This window comes from Stomoxys calcitrans, chromosome 2 (assembly GCF_963082655.1).
Source record: "Stomoxys calcitrans chromosome 2, idStoCalc2.1, whole genome shotgun sequence".
Taxonomy (NCBI): domain Eukaryota; kingdom Metazoa; phylum Arthropoda; class Insecta; order Diptera; family Muscidae; genus Stomoxys; species Stomoxys calcitrans.
This window is the reverse complement of record NC_081553.1, coordinates 152,329,349-152,349,461: the sequence shown is the minus strand read 5'-3', so window position 1 is coordinate 152,349,461 and position 20,113 is coordinate 152,329,349. Positions and strand designations below refer to the sequence as shown.

General features: G+C 36.8%; 4 long non-coding RNA genes across 7 annotated transcripts in view; 2 read left to right on the top strand and 2 right to left on the bottom strand.

Annotated features, from left to right (window-relative positions):
• The window catches only part of LOC106094564 (uncharacterized), a 25,397-nt gene extending 17,563 nt beyond the window's left edge, over positions 1-7,834 (bottom strand). The window contains exons 1-2 of the long non-coding RNA XR_001222577.2: positions 7,560-7,834; positions 7,320-7,498 (exon numbers count right to left, since the gene is read on the bottom strand). This is a non-coding gene — a long non-coding RNA (uncharacterized LOC106094564). The remainder of the gene's footprint in view (positions 1-7,319; positions 7,499-7,559) is intronic.
• Positions 4,400-5,741, top strand: LOC131994879 (uncharacterized). 2 transcript variants are annotated; one of them, XR_009396914.1, is made up of 3 exons: positions 4,400-4,484; positions 5,343-5,460; positions 5,525-5,741. It is a non-coding gene; the product is annotated as an uncharacterized LOC131994879 (long non-coding RNA). The 2 variants fall into 2 exon arrangements; XR_009396915.1 differs by lacking the exon at positions 4,400-4,484 and adding an exon at positions 4,498-4,608.
• On the bottom strand, positions 5,221-6,448 carry LOC106094563 (uncharacterized). The gene is made up of 4 exons (XR_001222576.2): positions 6,428-6,448; positions 6,034-6,347; positions 5,843-5,949; positions 5,221-5,779 (listed from the first exon to the last, which is right to left on the bottom strand). It is a non-coding gene; the product is annotated as an uncharacterized LOC106094563 (long non-coding RNA).
• LOC131994877 (uncharacterized) lies at positions 7,188-20,113 on the top strand. Of its 3 annotated transcripts, XR_009396912.1 has the most exons (4): positions 7,196-7,282; positions 7,340-7,475; positions 18,340-18,669; positions 18,730-20,113. It is a non-coding gene; the product is annotated as an uncharacterized LOC131994877 (long non-coding RNA). The 3 variants fall into 3 exon arrangements; XR_009396911.1 differs by having other exon boundaries at positions 7,188-7,270; positions 18,340-20,113; XR_009396910.1 differs by having other exon boundaries at positions 18,340-20,113.

The window sequence follows — 20,113 nt, the reverse complement described above, 5'->3', positions numbered from 1 at the left end:
AGCTAGAATCTTACATCATTCATTGATATAAGAACAATAGTGTTTATAAGAAAATTTTAAATTGACATTGCCTTTTACGGTTGATATTGGAAAAAAATTTTGAAGGATGTTTTTACCTTATATTATGAAATCTTTAAAAATAATCAGAATTCACTAAAGAAGGTTGGTCACTTGCGAAACCATAAAGTGTTGGGGCCATCATAAAGTATGTCAAATCTGCCGATTGAAAATGCCATCAAATAGGAGAAAACGTAAAGAAAGAATGAATGTGAAATGAAAGCAAGTTGACATCCTCAATACCAAGTACTGCCAAAAATTAAAAGAAAATTTTATGTCGGCTGATCGCTTGGCTTAAGCTTATTCAGTGGATCCTGATAAATAAAATAATAAATATATATATATATATATATATATATATATATATATATATATATATATATATATATATATATATATATATATATATATATATTTATTATTTTATTTATCAGGATCCACTGAATAAGCTTAAGCCAAGCGATCAGCCGACATAAAATTTTCTTTTAATTTTTGGCAGTACTTGGTATTGAGGATGTCAACTTGTTTTCATTTCACATTCATTCTTTGTTTACGTTTTCTCCCATTTGATGGCATTTCAATCGGCAAAATTGGATTAGACTAAAAATTGCAACATTATAAATTAGCATTTTCTTTATATATATATATATATATATATATATATATATATATATATATATATATATATATATATATATATATATATATATATATATATATATATATATATAAAGAAAATGCTAATTTATAATGTTGCAATTTTTAGTCTAATCCAATTTTGGCATAATCTTTCCAAGGGGGTTTGTCTGTATAGACACAAGATATATTCATTTATTCAATTTTTCAGTTGCCCAATAACAAAATGTTGAGTGCACTATCTGTCAAAATCAGTGATTACTGGAACTCTGATTTTGTATAGGTAACTAGTTTGCTGTTTAGCAGCACTTGGTTTCCAATTTTTTTTGTCAAAATATTGAGATAACCCCATTTATCCATTTTTGACTCAATAAATTCTAATTGACCCACTCCACTAGCAGCCATACACCCCCACACCATAACTCCACCACTAAATTTTATTTTTCCAGCTCAGCCCAGGACTTGCACCACACTATTTGCCGACCTTTAATGCCAAAAATACAGAAATTGCTCTCGTTGGAGAAAATAATAAAGGCTTATTGATGAAAGTATTAGCGAATGCAATTCGCTTTTGTCTATTTGTGACTGAAATATACGGCTTTCTTCGAGCAACTCTTCGATGAAATCCAGCTCTATGTAATATTTTTCTGGCAGTTTCGGCACAGATGCTTTTTTTAAACATTGTTTTAATATTTTCAACAATTTTGGTTGATGTTATTCGAGGGTTGTTGCTTGCCATGTTAATCACTTTGCGCTCTTCTCTAATGAATAATTTTTTTGGACGCCCAGGCCGAGGCTTTGAAGCTATAATGCCGGTTTCTTTATAATTATTAATTATGCGCTGGACAGAAGAATACGTTTTTCCAACTGTTCCACCAATATTTCTAAGGCTTTGTCCTTCTTTCCACAATTTATTAATTATTTTTCTTTCAGATATGCATATTTCCTTTCCTTTAATTTCCATGTTTCCAAATTTATTAATTAAAAAAAAACACGTGTAACTATCACTTGTTATGATAATGAACTAAAACTGATCAAAAATAAGAACAAGCATCATAAAAAGTAACGGTACTTTCGAAATAAACAAAGTGAACGCAGACTTTTTGGTTGTCATAATTTCTTCTTATGAGACAAAAGTATCGTTAGAACAAAAAAGCAAAAGCAAACTTGAATTTTTGTTTTTTAATTTAAGAAATATAAAGAAACAACATATACAACAAAACTTTACTTTATTTATTTTATTATGTTGTTTTTTAATAATTAAAAAAGAAATTGTCACATGAACGCAGACTTTAGGGACTAAGTGTATATCAGCCTTGTAAACGTGCCAGTCGTGTGGTGCCCTTATGGCTTTCACCCTCTTAACGATTTTTCTGCATTCTTTCTTAGACCATTCAGTTCTGGGTGCCACCTGGGGGTCGCAGTTTGCCCTATGTTTGGCTCTAAGACATTTTTGACCATCTTCCACTTCGTTTACAGGTAGAGAGATAGCCGTACAGGATGCGTGCCGATATTTATCCCCGCCTTTATTCTATTTTGCCGAGGGCCCATTTTTGGACTATTTTCTCCAAGTATAAAACTAATATAACTAGGACGGGGAAAACTGTGTTCATCCAACATATCCCAGCAGCATACTCTTCCGCTTATATTCTCCGATACAAAGGTATCATCTAGTACCTCTTGCCTGTTCCTGGTAATAAAAGTCGAGTTGTTCACTTTGTTTTAAATCGCCACATTGCAACTTATAATATATATCTTTAGCATCTCTCCCCTTTCGTTATATCCGAACATCCCCATATCTGGTGAAGTGCATTAGTATCACATCTCACAATGAGGGTTTTGTTTTTTCTGCGGAGGCAGTTTCAACCACCCTTAATGCTTGAAGTTGGGATGCCAGCAAGCAATGAGACTACTACTGAATCGTCAGTGCTTATCAAAGGAAAAAGAAAAATATTTAGACTACTCTTTGCAAGAATACAGGCTCTGTGTCCCCCATTTCCCGTACCTTTGAGTAGGTTAAATACAGGAATTTGTAGTCACGAACTTTCTCCATGGAACCAACACCCATTGTTCCTGGATAAGAGCCACATCAAATCCTCCTACCATCAGAAGGACTTTAAGTGGTTTCAACCACAAAAAAAAATTCGGCGATGGTTATGTTCTCAATTATACTGGCGACATTTGTGAAATTTTCAATCAGGTAAACCTCTTGTAGATTGAGGTTTTACTCAGCGGCACATTGTTCAGACGCAGCTTAAAACACAAACACGAAATCGCTAATCATTGAGCTAAAAGCTAGAATCTTACATCATTCATTGATATAAGAACAATAGTGTTTATAAGAAAATTTTAAATTGACATTGCCTTTTACGGTTGATATTGGAAAAAAATTGTGAAGGATGTTTTTACCTTATATTATGAAATCTTTAAAAATAATCAGAATTCACTAAAGAAGGTTAGGTCACTTGCGAAACCATAAAGTGTTGGGGCCATCATAAAGGATGTCAAATCTGCCAATTGAAAATGCCATCAAATAGGAGAAAACGTAAACAAAAAATGAATGTGAAATGAAAACAAGTTGACATCCTCAATACCAAGTACTGCGAAAAATTAAAAAAAATTGTATGTCGGCTGATCGCTTGGCTTAAGCTTATTCAGTGGATCCTGATAAATAATTTAATAATAAATAAATAAATATATATATATATACACATATATATATATATATATATATATATATATATATATGTATATATGTATATATATATATATATATATATATATATATATATATATATATATATATATATATATATATATATATATATATATATATATATATATATATATATATATATATATATATATACAGGGTGGCTGATGAATATTGCTACAATGATGAATATTGCTACATTTTTTTTTCGGTGTATGGAATACATTTTTCTTTTATTCATGTTAAATTAAATTATTAAATTAATTATTAAATTATTATTAATTAAATTAATTAATTAATTAATTAAATTAATTATTAAATTATTATTATTAAATAGAAAAAAAGTTATTACATTTTTTTTTGGTAGCGGCTTTCATCAGCCACCCTGTATATATATATAAAGAAAATGCTAATTTATAATTTTGCAATTTTTAGTCTAATCCAATTTGGGCATAATCTTTCCAAGGGGGTTTGTCTGTATAGACACAAGATATATTCATTTATTCAATTTTTCAGTTGCCCAATAACAAAATGTTGAGTGCACTATCTGTCAAAATCAGTGATTACTGGAACTCTGATTTTGTATAGGTAACTAGTTTGCGCCATTTTTCGTTGTTTGTGTTTTATGGTTCTTATCTATAAAACACACACAAACGAAACTCGTTGACAGAGTAAAAAGGTTGCTCTTCTGTTTACGGTACACTACTTGGTAGTTATGTTATTATAGACGCAAGATATATTCATTTACAGGTAGTGGCAGTTGCCCTACAACAAAATATTGAGTGTACTATTTATTAAAATCGGCGATTGGCGCAACTCTGATTTTGTGTATGTTACTTGTTCGCTCAATTTTCGTTGTTTGTGTGTGCAATGAACTTTCTTAGGTTAGGTTAGGTTAGGTTGAAAAAAGAGTGCGGATGTTAATCTACCCCACGTCACTATGGACAGTAATCGGCTTATTATGCACTTTAAATAACAAAAAAGTAACCTCGAAAAAGAAAATCTAAGTTAGGAATTCCGTGCTAAACAAAATCCTTCATTGTTTTCCATGCCACGCCCTTAAGTTGGTTCACTTCTGGTATTGTGAACTTCTTAACAAAGCACGCAATTTGATAATAAAATTCAAGAGTTATTCGTTTGCAAGACGATTCATAGTTAAATTACTGACCAAACTGAAAATGTTTGACAATGAAACAAAACACGTGCGTGAGCTGCTTAAACCAGTGTTGCCAAAGAGATAATAGATAAAAACCTCCCTTTAAAATGACGTATTGGTTTACACTTTTCTGCAAAATATTTATGTGTGGTGGATTTGCGGCAGCACCTTTAGGCGTTGACGCTGCCGTTCCTAACTAGCTCAGGATACTTAGGAAGGTTTCAAACCTTCCCAAACATCAAACCGTTTAGCTCACCTCACAAACCACCTATGCAACCACCGTCCCCATATTAAAAAACCTTACACAAATATTATTCTATTAACATTGAACATTAAAAAACAATTATTTTCATAATTCTTATACTACTAAACACAAAAACTAAAACTATTCTTCCTATTTGCTTTTTTTTTTGTCTTATTATTTTGTTTTGCCACTTAACCTAAAACATACAACGTAGACCTGACTAAATCACTAACACTAGTATTGTTTTAATTAAATTCGAGCCAATTTTCGAATTCATACGCTGAGAACCCTAATTATTTGGTATAAATAATTTTTACAAAAAAAAAAAACGATTTTTTTCTTAACCCTAACTAATTCTAAATTGCTCTTTTTTTATTTTCTTTTTTTTCTCTGCTTTATTTGTTTAGAACTTAATTACTTTGTTTTGTAGAATCTGTTTTTTTATTTTTTTTTTCTCTTTTCTAGGTTATAATAATAAATTCTGGGTTTGAATAATAAATTATTTTCTTCAACATTCTTATTTTTTTTCTTTGCAGGATTCTTGGGCTTTACACACAAAACCAATTTCATTCCCAAGTAAGACAGACACAAACACAAGACAGGTACTACCTCGAAACACAGCTACTTGACATGAATACCCGGGAAATATTTCTGGTATCCCAGGATTTAATGTTGATTTCAAAAAATTTATTTGCTGACGGTATCCTCTCTTTTACAGCTCTTGGCCAAACCCTGGATTTTCGGAAGGGTTTCTTAATCCTCCTGGGAGGTTGATAATAACCGCTGGATGAGTGGATGTCACCTGCACAGACACAAACGACAACCAAACAAAACCAACTATTTCTTAATTTGTCTAGTGCCACGCAATTACTTTTACTTGCACTTTGTATAAGTACACCAAACACAAAAATGAACAAATAAAATTTCTAACAGGATTTTTCTTTGCAAAAGACTTCACTTTGGGGCGAGCCAACTATGAGAAAAAAGGAAAAGATTTTAGCACTAGCACTTTGTTACAATTTTACATTGACAATACTTTATGCTGAAGATACGACCACGACTTTGAAGCTTTACCGGGGTATTATGAACAAATCAGCCCAAGCCGTCGTCCTGGGACTTCTTTTCCCTCCATTCGGCTTGTTGCTGAAATTTTGGATGTCTTCATTAAACACATAACAACAATCTGTAGATATATAACAAAACAAACACGACTACATTGACACTGACCTGTCCATGTGTTGGTCTTCTTCTTGCCGCACAATCGCAGCTTACGACTTACGGGTGGATGTATGTCCCTTGCATCAACGCACGCCACACAACAAAACTTCGGGCTTTAAAATCCCTGGTTGGAAAGACCGATGTATGAACGTGGGGAACGACTTTCAAGCCTGAGATTAAGTCTCAATTCTACCGGGCTATATCTCGGCAATTCCCGTTTTCTCGACTTCTATGTCTGTCAATATCGTCTCCAGGGTATACTTAACAAGGTTAAGCCAAGCGTTGAGTCGACATAGCTGAATTTTCGTCATTAATGGCTTTTACTATGTTCGTTCGTCAACATTCAAATTAAAATTGACTGAATTATACAAACTGAAGTAGGGTAATGAACATTTAAACCAACCTCCTCTGGCGTGTGTTGTAAACACTACGTATGTACATACGACAAAAAAAAATTTTAATGTAGCTTGCAAATCCGGCATCACAGATGCAATGATAGTGTAGTATCGCACCGACATAGACGCCACAAAAATGGACTTAACCGTGGAATCGCTTGACTGTGAAAACCGAAATATCCTGGCAATTCCGAAGGCAGATTTACAACGTAAAGTCCAGCGACATGTGAACCCGGATTCCTTTACAACTCTGCCCGTACTGTCTGTCTAATATCATAACAAAATCACTTGCCCATTTGCTTCCTTGATCTCCCACTGGCACACAGCTCCATCCATCTGCCTGCCTTTATCAAAAACGTAAAACGTGGCCTCCTCCAAAAGAGCCCCGTGTAAAGGCAACACCAAAATTTGATGGCCACCACCAGATACCGGCTAATATGTCGACGTTGACGGGCACCAATGTGGCAATGGTCAAAGAAATGAGTCTGGTGTGTGTCATTGAAACACCAACGGTAACAAAAAGAAATCTAAGGGTGCTATCGCAAATCTCATAACAGCAGAAGGAATTATTCGGGTGCCATCGGACTGCACATGTCGGCAGCAGAAAACATCCGCAGCCCTATGTGATTCTCGGGGGAAATAAAAAAATTCGTCATCAATGGAACTTGCAAACAGCCGAGTCCGTTTCACGAGGGTTGCTACTTCAACACTGCGGTTCCAAAGGAAACAATTCCGGGCATAAAACCCCGCACATGCAACCTATCATGTACATGCGAATGGGATCACCACCCGAATACGCCTACCCCTAGAAATAGCTATCTGCATGCATCACAAATTTACTCGCCGGTGACGTAAGTAAACGGGTGAGTATTGAATATCGAAGTAGGGGATGTTACTTACAAACTCCCTTTCTGCCTCAGGCCACCAACGTCCGGATAGCAATAATTACTCCATATGCCAACCACAGTGATTTCCCCACTACCCCGCAACTCATTCCGGTCACTATTATCCAACCGTGACACAATTGACAATCGTTCCCCCTCCTGACAGCTCCATGTAAGTAGTACCAACTCTTTTTCCTAAAAAGGCAGGCTATTCATAATCACAACAGACTAAATGTGTTCGTGGTTTGCATCTTACATCGCTGCCCTTGCCCTACATCGTAGACTTAGCCGGCGTTCATCCACCGGAAGAAAATTTTGACTCAATCGTACGAATATGATAATATCGCTTTCCAAGAAAGTAATAGAAAAACAAATTAATCAAAAGAAACTGCACATCTGGCTAAAGAAAATTTTTGAAACTCAATAAATATTTTTTTAATTGCTCATTAGGGCTGTGTGCCAATTGATAGCAAAGTTTGAAAAATTTTTGAGTATCCCTGGGGCTACTAAAATTTCTGACAGTGCCGATACTAGCCGCTCACCTACTCATATCTATTTCTTAATGATCTATTGATGATTTTGTTAAAAATATTATATTTTGACAATGTCATTTGAAAATTGATGGCATATGGTTCGATGTTGAAAGAAATTTTCAAACAAAATGTTGTTATTTGATATACTTACAACCTCTGTGTGAAATATTTGTCTGACCGCGTCGGCATCAGCCATAATTCGGCTTTTACGAGTAAATAAAATCTTATCTCTGAACAGTGCCCACTTATCTAATTGTCCTTATCGTACACAGAAAAAGTAGTAATCGGTTTCATCACACAAATAATGGCTTCAATTAATTTTTTAAATTGCTGCTTCATTCACAAAATGATACTATCAATCGCCGTTTCTGAAGGAGTAGTTGAAAAAATCTTTCAATTAAAAAAAAAACAGTTGTATATTCAAACCAAAAAAAATTATTGAAATATTTAAAACTTTCAATTAATTCAATAAAAACATGTTTTAAATTTTTTTCTCTTGAAAAGTTGTTTGTAAAAACGGCTGCCAGGGGATTGCTATAAATCTATCGAAATGTGGGACGCTTGGGCCTTTCAAATCTCCTTGCAGTTATATCATAGGGGACGATATGTAATATGGTTAACCTAACCACCCCAATTTGGCAGGAACCCGGGATTTCTAGACAAAAAGAAAAAGCGTGACATAGGGTTGCTTTAAATATGGTGCTTAAGTAAAACATTTAAAGAGGGCAGATATTCTAAAAGAATGAAAGAGGTGGGGTCTAAAACCAATTTTCAATTCAAAAAGTTTTTTCAATTAAAAATATGATTGGTTCAATTAATTTTTTAACTGAAAATTAAAAAAAAAAAATTTCAACTGCGATTGGGATTGACAAAAAATTTTAGGATTGAATCAAATTAATTGCTTCAATTGATTTTTAATTGAAAGTTTCAAGAATTTCAATCACGACTGTAATTAAAAAAAGTATCATATCCAATCAGAAAAAAAATTATTGAATCAATTAATTTTTTAATTGAAAACAATTTTGTTTTTGATTAAATTCTTAACTGATTTTTCTTTTCCCTATAGGTTTACTAAAGGTTGTATTACACGCAAGTCCTGTGTTATTTTCAATAAATCTTAATTATTAAAAACATCTTGGCTGGTATCTGCTCTGGTAGTCACCAATTAGCATATTGGGAAATATTATTGGGTTGATAACCGGGAGTTAGTTTCATAGACCTTCTGCCATGGAGTTCTTTATATCTTGATATCTTTGGCATGGCAAACGCCTAATGGTTTTCCCTGTAGATTCTTGACTTCAAACATATTATTTCCGAATGGCTTAACCACACGACATTTTTGAAATTTAGCATGAAAATTTCTTCTGAAGTTATTTAAAACGTGATTCCGTCGATAAATTTCCTGCCCAGGGAGGATGTTCAATTTCCGTGCTCTTTCGTTGAAACGTTTAGCACTTTTCAGGTTCTCTCTCCCTTTTCCCAGGATAAAAGACATTCTGTCATTCCGATCGAGACTTAAGATTTCGTGGTCTGTGATGGATTTTAGACGCCTGGCAAGTTTACAATCGGCTCCGCATGAGAACATATTATATCCGAATAAGGCAAAAAACGGCGTTACTCCAGTCGCGGTATGTATTGATGTTCTCATTGCACATTCAGTCTCCGATTGATACAAATCCCATTCCCGGTGATCATTTTCAAGGTAAGCCCTAATTGCTACAATTTGATTTGCTCTTTCTGATGCATTAGATTAGGGTGCATAAGGGGCAGTTTGTATATGATATATCTGATATTTCGCTACCATTTCTTTAAAACTGGTGGAGGTAATTTGCGCTCCATTATCAATGTGTATTGTTTCAGGTACCCCAAATTTTCAAGTTTTTTTTGTTCTTTACAATCGTTTTACGGAGTTCTTTGTATTCATCGCTCTCAAATTCCGTTGTTTCAAATTCGAGCTGGTTATCGAGATCAATTTCCTCCTGGCCTGGATAGCCTGGATAGCATGTCAGCCACAACATTATCTTTGCCTTTTCGGTGTTCGATCGTGAAATCTGGCAAACCGCTCACTCAAGTCTCGGAGTCCCATCAACCATGATCCATAATTACTGTAAATTTCAAAAACTCGACGTACGGTCGGAATCTTTTAATCGCCAAGACCGCTGCTAGGCATTCTTTCTCAGTGACGCTGTAGTTTCTCTGGGCTTTGTTCAGTTTTTGTGAATAGAATGCTATTGGGTTTTCCACTTCGTTGTCACATTTCTGGAAAAGTACTGCCCCAATTCTTATGTCTGAAGCATCGCATTGGATGAAAAACTCTTCGGAAAAATCTGGATGTTTTAAAATGGGTATTTCAACTCTTAAAACGCGCTTAGGACCATTTCGGTCATTTTGAACTTGACGTTGTTCTTCAGAGCGTCTGTCAGAGCTGCCGGCCTGTACCTAAAAAACTCCTGACGTCCTTGGCGACTTCGGTATACGATTGCTTTCACCTCCTCGGTGTCTGTATTCGGGGTACCGCCACCAATTATAAATCCTAGGTACCGCAGTTCTTTAAAACAGAAATTGCTCATCTTTAATCCTATAGTCAGGTCTGCCTCTTCCAAACATTTCGTCACCTCCTCCAATATTTTTATGTGGGATTCGAAATCCCAGCGTTTATTAGGAGATCATCTAGGTAGATGAAAACGTTCGATTTCAGTTTAGCGGGTATGACCTTATCCATAAGAGGGCATAGGCGTTGGGCCGCATTACATAGACCGAATGACATTATGTTGTCATTGTCATTGATATAGGGGTCGGCCAGGGACAGTAAAAGTAGTGCATGGTCGTGATTCCTCGTCCAATTAGATGTGCCAAAATGCATGTTTTAGATCCACACTACTTATTATTCGACCCATCGATATATTGAAGTGGATATGCGTCTTTGACTGTAACAGCATTGAAAACTAATGGCATCTAGGCAAAGTCGATTGTTTCCAGGATTGAGAACTACTGTCGTCCTATTGCTCTATGCGCTTTCACTTTCATCTATAACCTTTAGTTCTAACATTCGATCAATTTTGGGGTATACGATCTCTTGGACAGCAGGCGAGATCGGATAATGCTTATTCTTTATAGGTACCGACACCTCTACCAGCTTTATTGTATGCTTCTCGAGGTGTGTATGGCCCAAACCTCTGGATCCAAATGAGGGAAATCTTCGAATCACATTCTTTAGAGCCTGCGCTGGTTCAGGACTAAGCTCATGCATTTCTCTCCGGTCGTCTTCCTCATACTGTTCTCTATATTTTTCCTGAATCTGCTCTATATCTAATGCATACACGTTGAAGATTTCTGGCGCGATCTGAAAAGCTTTCCAGAAGTCTACACCTTGATAGAGGCTTTGTTCAAGATCAGGGCATAGACAATATACGATTATTTTCACCTTTTCGCTCACTCTACCTAGAATTCGTTGTCGGTCGCCAGATGCTGTAGTCACAACGGACACATATGGGGTAATTGATTCTTCAAGTTTTTCCATTAATTCACGGCACCCATTTCCTAATAGCCGTACAGACGCCCCTGAATCCAAGAGTTTTCGCAGCTCTTGACCTTATAGTTTAATAGTGGCATATGGTCTAGGATCGCTTTTTTCATGGGTATATTTAATCGCCGAGTGTACTGCTTTGACAATTTGCTTGTGTGCTTCTGCCTTTTCCTTCAATTTTTGTATTCGAGGTTTAAGTACTTTTAACATAATATTATAATAGTTATAATAGTTTTATAATAGTTTATAATTTCGCCACTTTGGTTTTCAAATATCTTCTTTTTGTCGTTTCATTGTAGATTTGCCGAGTCTCTAATGGTAGATAATGTCTTAAGTATTTGTAATTTGCTAGGCTATGGGGATTTTCTTAATTTAGTGGCTCGTTTTCGAGGGCTCCTCTCCCGAACGATGGTTCCCCGCAGATACCATGTTCTTCTTCGGGTTTCCCGGTTTACGTTTTAGACATTTAGGATAATAAGTATTTTGTATTCCACACTTGTTGCAGAAAATGTTCCGTTCCAGCGCCAAATACTTTCGGAACCCATGACCGAATTTTGCGCAGTTCCAATATTCTATATTGGCGTTTAGAGCTTCTACCTAACCTAAAGTGTTCGGTTCGCCTTCATCCTCGGGTTCACTCTCTATGATCATCTCATTCACGTTTCTAAGCCCTCCGTAAGGAACCAGGTTTGGTGGTTTTAGGTCACGCCTCGAAATTTACTTTCAATCTCATTGCAAACCGCTCCTAGTTGCTCTAAAGAGGATATATTCATAGGAAAAGCTATGCGAGCTTAATCACTTCTCAGGTTGTTCTTTGCTTTTTTCAACACATCGTATTCTGTAACGGGTTCCAATAACCTTTATCTTAAAAGGTGTAGGTCATCTATGAACTCATTTATATTTTCGCCTGCTCTTTGTCCCCGTTCCACTAACTCCTTCATTAAATCGAAACTGTTTTTCGGAGTGTCGTATCTGACTAAAAGAGAGAGATCGAATCTGTTGGTGGATTGCCTGCATATTCTCCTGCATTATCCCGCTTATCGCCTTGTCTATCTGTTCTCTGGATGTGTAAGCTTGTTGGCCCTGACTAGGGTTACTGGGTCTATTTATGGGTTTAGTCCCGGTTTGGATGTTCTCAACCATCTCGGTGTCGTGAAGCCCATCTAAATTAGGATAAGCTGATGCCATTTTTTTTCTTTCCCTTTATATATTTCTGCTTCACCTGTGGACTAGATCTATTCAAATCAAAAACCTCTCGCGTTGTCGTTTGCAGTTTCTTCTAACTTTATCTGCACTCATTGGCAAATAAACGAATTGTGGTTTATGAATGAACAGTTTGCACTTAAAGAAATAATGCCCACTTTTTTTTTTCTTCTGAGGAGGTAAATTTTACTCTAAGTTTTACATACACATTTATTTCTATATATTTTTTTTTTTTTGAGTCTACCTATATTACCAGGAAATGAACTACTTAAGGTTAGCACAAAAACAAAAACAAACATAAATCAGACGAGTTTACTGTTTTATTATTGTATTATTTTTTTTTTTAAATTATGTAGTGTCTGGGGATTTTGGTTGTATTTTCAAGGTATACGGTTGCGAGGTAAACCAAATGGATTCTTATTACTTTTTTGTTTATTTTTTTATTTTATTCTTTTTGTGTATATGGTGTCGGCTTGCGGTTGTCGAAATCTGTGTAAGACTGAATACTACAATTAAAAAGCACATTATGATCATTGGACGCACATTCACGGCATTTCTTCGCAGGGCATTATCACGAAAAAAAAAGATCACGCCGTTCCAAGGTGTTACACACATAGTTTGGTTCGCGACCGAACTAAGATAAACATCATATCTCTGGGCGAAGTCTGATACTATTGCATCTACGTTATTTAATTGCACACAAAAAAACATGTAGGGCTTCCACAATATATACATTGTTACATATAACATGAACAAGTTATTGTACTGAGGAGTTGCAAAAGGAGTTTATCCCGCATCAAGGGATAACTAGGAAAATAAAGGCTCGGATGACGGCCTTAAACCGATTCCTGCAGGGTTTGACATCGGTGGAGGACGGCGAACCAATACAATTCTACTCCATCAAGATCGAGACAGTCAAAGGCCTATGGCTTCAAATGCAGAACTTTTACGATGAAGTATGGCAGCATCTGGAGGATCCATCCAGAATTTTGGTTCCCCTTTTGCAGATGCAGCAACGTGTTGTGTTTGTTGCTGTGTGAGTACAACAACACAAACTTTGCGTCAATTGCTTCAAGATTGACCATTCAGCAAATGGCTGCTCTGCAAGCAGTTGTGGCAACAAACACAACACGTTGCTGTATCTGCAAAAGCGAAACCAAAATTCACCTAAAAACCAAAATTCAACTCAAAAACAACAACATTCAAACGCACAAAACAGCGCAGCCCCAAACAATGCAGTGGCAGTCCCATCTGCATCCGCTTCATCTTTAATCGGTAACAATAATTATGTAATATTAGCCACAGCAAAGATAATCATCAAATCTCGAAATGGTGCTTCATATGAATTCCTGGCAGTGCTGGACTCAGGTTCTCAAGTGAATATTATAACGGAAAGGCTCATTTGAAAATTATCTCTCTCACCAGCGGAAGGTCCAGAAAAGAGCAACTCATCGTATAAATGTTGAAATGACATCAAGAGATCATTGTTTCTCTGCAAACTTGGAAGCCTTCGTCTTACCAACTATAATTCCACCACAACCAAACCGGAACGTTGACGCTTCCACATGAAACATTCCAAGGACCATTCATCTAGCAGACCCCAATTTCTATAAACAAGAAAAAATAAATATTCTACTTGATGCTGAATTTTACTTTAGTCTCACGCAACTTGGAGCTATAAGACTTGCTGATGGTCTTCCAACACTTCACTTGGCTGGATCGTCGGTGGACAAATCCGACAACACAACATTGCCAGTCAGTCAACAGCACCAACGTGTGCAATATTCGATAGTGAAACATCACTAGAAACTGCGATTGAACAACTTTGGAAAATGGATGAGGTCGGATCTAATGAAAAGGTATTATCTCCAGCAGCCTTCCATTTCGCGAAAACCCTCAGGCATTGGGTCAGTCGCAAAATGTAGCCTACAATCGATTCATCAGCCTTGAGAGACGATTGCAAAAGAATCCAGAGATACGTACACAATACGTACGTTTTATGCGCGAATATGAAGAATTGGGCCATATGCGAAAGTTGAACTAGACAACGTGATGGACCCGAAGTATTTCATTCCACATCATTGCGTGCTGAAACCCGTCTCAACTACAACAAAACTTAGAGTGGTGTTCGACGCATCAGCGAAAACATCAACTGGATTATCCTTGAACGACATTATGTACACTGGGCCAGTCGTGCAAAGCGATCTATTTTCAATCTTACTCAGGTTCCGATTGCCGAGATTCGTCTTCACGACTGACATAGAAAAAATGTATAGACAGATACTACTAGATTCCACCAATCACCAATATCAACTGACAATTTGGAGGGAAGATCCAGCCATGCCGATTAATTACTACGTATTACTACAATACAGTGACATATGGCACAAGGGCAGCTCCATACCTCGCTACCAAATGTCTGCAGAAAATGAACCTCAACGGAAAAGAATCAGATTACATGGAAAACATCTATTCACAACCCTTTTAGCCCTATTGTTAATTCTTCCCATCATTTCTGCAAACAAATAAATATTACAAAATTCGGAAACAAGATAGGAGTTCACTTCGAAGAAATTGGAACCACGAGAATTGCGACAAGTCAATGGAATCTTCTTGTATACTATGACCTATCAATGTACTGGGCAGATAAAAGGTTTTTATCTGACGGGATCAACACACAACAATACATGTGCAGCATGGTGAAAATGAATAAGTCTTGTCTCCACATTGTAAAAGAGCTACAACATACTAAAGAAGATCTGGTTTTAGAAAATAGATTACTGCAGAAATCACGAAAAAGAAGGTGCCATAAACGTAATTGGAAATATTGCGAACTCACTTTTTGGTATTTTAGACTCAGAATACGCCGAACAGATGTCATCTACAATAATAACCTTGAAAGTCGACACCTTTCTATTAAACCTCCTTAAAAATCAAACTTCTGTCATTAATTCCACTATAAACGTTGTGAAACACAGTACAACTTTGACCAAACACAGTTTTAAAGAAATTCAGAAGAGTATTGACAAAATAAGCAAGAAAGAAAATTCGCTAAGTGCCGAAATAAACCAACTTAAACTACTACAAGCCATCAATTTCAACATGATGCAGCTTTCAGTAGTCACTGACAGAATTGAACGGATGCAAAGATGTATTTTAGATGCTTTAACAGATGTCCATCATGGGAAGATTAATCCGCTCTTACTAACTCCAACGCAACTTCAGGCCGAGATGAAACAGATTAAGTCACACATACCAATGCCATTAAGGCTGCCCGTTTCTGATGACGATTTATTAGATATATACAAGTTGATGAAAATAAAGGGCGGACTTACCAATGATCATGTAGTGTTTACTATAACGCTACCCTTGGCTGACACTGATGACTTTAAGCTTTTTCACCTTATCCAGTACCCAACCAGATAGGTGACTCATTAGCAGTAATAAATATTTTAAACCCAATGTTGGCGGTAAACATCGAACAAGGACATTATTTTCCAGTTGCGCAAGCACAATTACAACAAGTAAAAGCGTGCTAAGTTCGGCCGGGCCGAAATGCGATCCACCATGGATCGCATTTGTCAAGTTCTTTTCCCGGCATCTCTTCTTAGGCAAAAAAAGGATAAACGAAAAGACTTACTCTGCTATTAGAGTGATATCAAGATATGGTCCGGTTTGGACCACAATTAAATTATCTGTTGGAGGCCTGTGTAAAATGTCAGCCAATTCGAATAAGAAATGCGCCCTTTGGGGGCTCAAGAAGTAAAATAGAGAGATCGATTTATATGGGAGCTGTATCGGGCTATAGACCGATTCAGATCATAATAAACACGTATGTTGATGGTCATGAGAGGATCCGTAGTACAAAATTTCAGGCAAATCGGATAATAATTGCGACCTCTAGAGGCTCAAGAAGTCAAGACCCAAGATCGGTTTATATGGCAGCTATATCAGGTTATCAACCGATTTGAACCATACTTGGCGCAGTTATTGGATATCATAGCAAAACACGTCGTGCAAAATTTCATTCCAATCGGATAAGAATTGCGCACTCTAGAGGCTCAAGAAGTCAAGACCCAAGATCGGTTTATATGGCAGCTATATCAAAACATGGACCGATATGGCCCATTTACAATACTAACCGACCTACACTAATAAGAAGTATTTGTGCAAAATTTCAAGCGGCTAGCTTTACTCCTTCGGAAGTTAGCGTGCTTTCGACAGACAGACGGACGGACGGACATGGCTAGATCGACATAAAATGTCGCGACGATAAAGAATATATATACTTTATGGGGTCTCAGACGAATATTTCGAGTAGTTACAAACAGAATGACGAAATTAGTATACCCCCCATCTTATGGTGGAGGGTATAAAAATGTGATGTGATCAATCAGGATTTGTTCATATGTTATGGTGTGTACTTACTATTCACCTTTGGAGCAGAAATGTGCGCATGTGAACTCAATTTGATACGGAACAGAACATACGCGAATTGCCCGTTGACGACACTCCATACAAATGTGTCATGGACACCTTTAAAGGGCCAAAATCAATGTATGTATGCAACTCTTCCAGATGCACAAGTTACAGTGGTATGCGAAAATAATATCATACCTCTTAGCTTAGAAGGATCTAGAATTTTGACATTAAGGCCAGAGTGCATCCTTAAGCATGGTTTTATCCATCTAACAGGCCAACATAATATATCATCCGTTCTTAAATCATCATACACCAGTCTTGGACATGTCGTAGAGTTAATGAGGCCTTACCATTCCCTTGATGACACTATCATCAAAACCAATCAGTCCTCTGTATTAGACCAGTTCCCATCACAGTTCGCCGAACATTTATCCATCCAACTCAGGATAAGGTCTATAGAAGAGGCTAACAATGGGCACTACAACCATCACAAACATAGCACATCGGTAGCATATGCAGCATTTATCATCGGTATGATCATAATTGCTATATTTATATTTATATCTAGATTTCTTATTCATAAATAGAAAAATAATTGAATGAATAGTTGTATTGTATATTATTTTTAACTTACAAATAAACATTTTTAATGGGAAATTAGATGCTATTTGCAAATATTAACAATCTTGCAAAAGTTAGTTGAATTGGTTTTAATTTGTTCGTTTTATCGCGATTGCACTGTAAATATACGATCACACATAAGATATAATGCCGATTAATTTTTAATTAGTACTACGAAATTAAAACATTCACTTGTGTTGTTTGTGTTTTTATAGCCTCATTCTGTTTGTAACACCTCGAAATATACGCCTGAGGCCCCATAAAGTATTTATATTCTTGATCGTCATGTCATTTTAAGTCGATCTATCCATGTCCGTCCGTCTGTGTGTCGTGTCTAATATTGTCTGAATCGATCAATAGCTTTATACAGCTCCGATCTCCCAATTTTGCTGCTACAAGGCGCAATTCTTATCCGAATGAACTGAAATATTACACAAAGACTTCTACAATGATCAGCATTTATTTATGGTCAGAATCGGACTATAACTTAAAATAGCTCTAATAGAATAACAGTTCTAATTCAATATTTTTAGTTTGCCTAAAAAGAGATACTGCGCATAGAACTCGATAACTGCGATCCATGGTGGAGGGTATATAAGATTCGGCCCGGCCAAACTTAGCACTGTCTCACGTGTAAAATATGTATTTTTCGCCAAAATTAGGTTTAGAATTCCCGAATAATTGGTGTAAACACGGTTAATTATTGTTATAAAAACATTTTTTCATTGTAGCCGTTGAGTGGAGCGGACGAATCGAGAAATGAGGGCATTGGGATGACAGCAGAAGTGAGCGATGGCTTTGCTAAGCTCACAAGCAGACCGAGAAAGCGATCCGGTGCACGACGACAGCGTAATCGGGCAAAAGTGCAGGATGCTGGAAAGGATAGAACTGACGATCCAAGCACTTCTACGGAAGCTGGAAAAATTACCAGATCGAGACTGCTACACTCGCTCTGATGGAGAAAATCAGCAATGCAGGATTCATATTGCCTTAATTCAGGAGCCAGAACAAATTTTCTGCACTAAACCAAATAAACTACCAATTATTCTTAGCTAATGCTGGTACTCGGCCGAGGACCTTAGTTATTTGTCATAAAAATGTTAATTATATATTTTCCCCAGAGTTATCAACGTCGGATGCAACAGTGGTGGGACAGGGAGACGATGGAGCATACCTGGCATCACTTCATCTGCCTTTGGACTCTCCAACACCGCCACCCACCGCATCGTTTGGGTTCCGCGCCATAACAGAGTAAAGGGAACTGAAAGGGCAGACGATTTGGCAGTGAAAGCCAGAGGACTGCCGTCAATTAACTTGGTTAACCCGAAGCCTTTCGGGACGACGCAGTCCGAGTTAAGGAAATGGGCGACGAATGTGCATGGAACATTGTGGAATAGTGAAACGGTCGGTAGGACGACGAAAATCCTATGGAGGGATCCAGATCGTAAGAAGACGAGGCTATTGTATTACAGAAAGGAAGTAAGAAGGAGGTCAGTATAACTATTGGTATCATAACGGGACACATAGGACTCACTTATGTAAAATTGGTGCGGCAAATGATAGCATCTGTATGGCATGCGGGCAAGATGATGAAACGTTGGAGCATTTCCTTTGTCATTGCCCGGCTTTCGCTTCTAACAGATACCGGCACTTAGGTGAAGACACAATACCAGACATGAACCAACTTAGGGAAGCGGTATTGAAAGCAATTAAGGATTTTATAAGTAACACAGAATTCCTAACTTAAAATTTTCATTTTAGAGGTTGCTTTATAGTTTTTAGAGCGCACAACAAGCCGAATTCTGGTTAGGTTTATGTCCATAGTGACATGGGGCGGATTAATATCTGCACCCTCTTTTCAACCTTACCAAACCTATTAATTCCACCCAAAAAAAAAAAACAGTTGCTCTACTAAACGTATGTTGTGTATGTTACTGTTGAAAATTAAAAAAGTTTAAAAATGATTTCAACCACGTTTTTTATTCGTAACTTGTGTTTGCATTAGAATGTACTACGTCTATCATTTCAGTTGCCAAAACTGAAATAATTTTTTGCAGTTGTAGCATAATTGGCTTAATATATTTTTTTGTCGTAATGTGTACTTCAGTCTCTAAAATTAGCCTTTGAGGGAAGCGGACGTGTTTCTCAATCTGTCTTGGAAATGGAACTACATATTACGCAAAAAGTTCAAAGTCTTTCAGTAAGCTCAAAACGAAATTCGAAGGCCCAACATCTGCGGTGGTGGCATCAGACCGTAGTATGTTATCTGCCCCTCCTAGAGGTGTGGGTGCCTTGGCACCTGAAGTCGGGTGCAATTCTTCAAGCGCACAACCATTCGTGAGACTAACAAATAAGGAAGAGACTGATAATCCAGAGGGATGAGCAGCAAAAGTCGACTTTTGCTAACTACGTGAAAATTTCTAAAATCACAGGGTGATACAAAGTAATAAAAACTAAAATTACGGAAATTGTCAACAGTTTTTAGCTTCGGTCGCCAGAAAATTA